General features: G+C 50.5%; 1 long non-coding RNA gene and 3 other non-coding genes across 4 annotated transcripts; all 4 read right to left on the reverse strand.

Moving 5' to 3' along the window:
- Positions 1 to 28: 28 nt before the first annotated feature.
- LOC111813070 lies at positions 29 to 2,492 on the reverse strand. The gene is made up of 4 exons (XR_002818403.1): positions 2,330 to 2,492; positions 968 to 1,021; positions 616 to 687; positions 29 to 114 (listed from the first exon to the last, which is right to left on the reverse strand). It is a non-coding gene; the product is annotated as an uncharacterized LOC111813070 (long non-coding RNA).
- Positions 459 to 589, reverse strand: LOC111813102. Its single transcript, XR_002818438.1, has one exon. It is a non-coding gene; the product is annotated as a small nucleolar RNA SNORA61 (small nucleolar RNA).
- On the reverse strand, positions 795 to 924 carry LOC111813101. Its single transcript, XR_002818437.1, has one exon. It is a non-coding gene; the product is annotated as a small nucleolar RNA SNORA44 (small nucleolar RNA).
- LOC111813099 lies at positions 1,230 to 1,361 on the reverse strand. Its single transcript, XR_002818435.1, has one exon. It is a non-coding gene; the product is annotated as a small nucleolar RNA SNORA16B/SNORA16A family (small nucleolar RNA).
- Positions 2,493 to 2,498: the final 6 nt, after the last annotated feature.

The raw sequence follows: 2,498 nt of genomic DNA on the forward strand, positions 1-2,498 counted from the left end.
CCAAACTAGACAGTATTGAGATGATGTTAGGTGTTGTCATTACACCAGGTGGGTCAAAGCTGAGGCAGGGAACGGCAAACTGGAAGCTGCCTGGTCTAAAGGAAGACTTTGCCTCTTAAAAAGAAAAAGTATACCAGATAAAAACACGTTTACTGCTTGCTCAGATTAAGAAAAAAAGAGAGACACGTCACAAAACACAATCACTAGCACTTGACACATGAACCATCAGCAGCTTGACATCCATCTAGGTTCCCCTGATACTGGTGGCACCCAAGGCCTTCTCACCTATATCCCAGCCCTTTACTTTGAAGACAGGTTCAGCAGGGAGGGCATCATCCTGAGCTACATGGTTCATGGCCAAGCTGAACTACAGTGAGACCCAGTCAAAAACCAAAACGAAAAGCCCCTTAGATTATCTCCATTTTATAGGGCATAAGGAAAATACTTCAAGAATTCAACCTTGTTTGAAACTAGCCCACATGCTATATACCAGACTATAAGGATGTGAGGCCAGCTTCAGCATTTCTTTTCCTCCTTTACGACCACCAAGACCAGTGTTCAGATCTGATGGGAAAGGGAGATGGAGGGTCAGGCTGTCTCCCATGTGGGCCTTACCTTAGCGTAGGTAAACACCAACGATAAATGCTCTCTTTAGCATCAGCCGCTGCCAGGAAAACCTGGGGAGACCTACAGAACAAACGTAATTTGAAAGGTCCAGTCTACACCAAGGCTGATCAGCAGAACCACCTATCAAGTGCAGGCAGATGGGGACCTGGACCCCAGCCCAGGTGCTACCTTATAGGAAAGGTGAGTGGCAGCCACAGGTATTGGGTTGACCTGAGCTGTCAAAGTCTCTCCAGGTTGCTCTCGCATGCAGTTGGAGAGCCCATGGCCATAACAGCCACAGCCCTTGGGAACATGCTGCAGTCCCACCAGGCAGCTACCAGAAGCGCCCACAGCAACCTACCAGGTCTTGGAGCTTGTATCATCCGTCACCTCCATAGTCTTCCATCTAGCACGGCTGTAATAAGAACAACTGTCAGGATCTTATTACCCTTCCCCAAGCCCTCAACTACAATGGTCTGCCTGGGCTTGGTTCCGATACTGTGTCCACCTGCCCCTGAACACCAGTTCTTGGGCTCAGCTCGTTACTTCTGTATCAGCTTTACACAAAACATGCCAGTTTTTTTTAGGAAAGCTGCCAGCGATTCCTGGCAGACACACAGTGGAACTGTCTTTCCCCAAAATGTTGCAGATCAGTTACAGCAAACAGAACGGCGACCGTCAAGGAAAATTGTTACTCTGGGCTCCTTTTTGACTGCAACTACACAGAAGTAGCTGCAGCTTCGATAAGGGCCGCCAAAACAATTAAGGACACCAGACCTCAAAGCCAAACTGCTGAGCCACTGACTCACCTAAATCCTACCTTATTACCAAAGACCCCAGAACAGAAGGAACAGCCATCCTAAACTCCCAAAGATCCCCACAAATTACCATTTGCCTGTGTTACTGCGTTACCTTTACAGTTCCGTTTTTGTTTTGCAGTACTGGGGCTTTATCCTAGGGCCTCCCGCATACAAGCAAGCACTCTGCCGTGTTACCTGCAAATTCTTTTTTTTTTTTCCTGACAATCCGGCTAGCCTTTAACTTGTTAGTGATCAGGAGCTCTTGTCTCAACATTCCAAAAGGGCAGGGGAGATGGCTCAGTGGAATAAGCGCTTGCCTGGCAAGTGCAAGGGCCTGAGTTCAATCCCCAGTTCCGCAATAAAATAATAAAAATGTAGATCAACCTTCCGAAAAAGCTAATGCTACAGGCATGCATGCCGCACTGTACCATTTTAAAGGTCAGGAGAGAGGATGATTCTAAAATCTGGTCTCGGAATCGGGCTCGGTGTCGCACGCCTGTAATCCCAGCACTTGGGAGGTGGAAACAGGATGATCGCTGCAAGCTCGAGACCGAGTCTGGGGGCTACGAAAGTGTGCACAAGGCCAGCCCGGACCGCACAGCGAGTCTCAAAGTAAGATCCAGCGCCGGGTGTGGTGGCACACGCCTGTAATCCCAACACTCGGTAGACTGAGGCAAGAGGATCGTTCCGAGTTGGAGACCAGCCTAGACTACAAAGTGAGCTCAAACCCAGCCTAACTGGAGGGCGAGACAAAAAGACTAAATAAAAATCTGGCCTTCTTAAACGCTTTCCTTATTTCCACCAACGTGTCCTCTGGTTCACCCAGCTACTAGATGTTCACAGACGACCCAATTGTCCTTCCCGAATTAAGTCCTCCTAGGCCGTGGAAGGCAACCACCCCCACCGCATCCCGCGTCACTCACCCGCTGCGTCGCGCGCTCAAAGGCCCAAGGGCGCGACACCGCGCAGGACTTTAATCGCGCGCGGCCGCCCAGGCATGTTGGCCCGGCTCCTCGCCGGGGACCCCTTAATCTTGGACGGCAGCGCCGCCGAGTGCTGGCCAGCGGTGACGAGCTCATGGTGGGGGATGGG

This window comes from Octodon degus, unplaced genomic scaffold (assembly GCF_000260255.1).
Source record: "Octodon degus isolate 3935 unplaced genomic scaffold, OctDeg1.0 scaffold00163, whole genome shotgun sequence".
NCBI lineage: Eukaryota > Metazoa > Chordata > Mammalia > Rodentia > Octodontidae > Octodon > Octodon degus.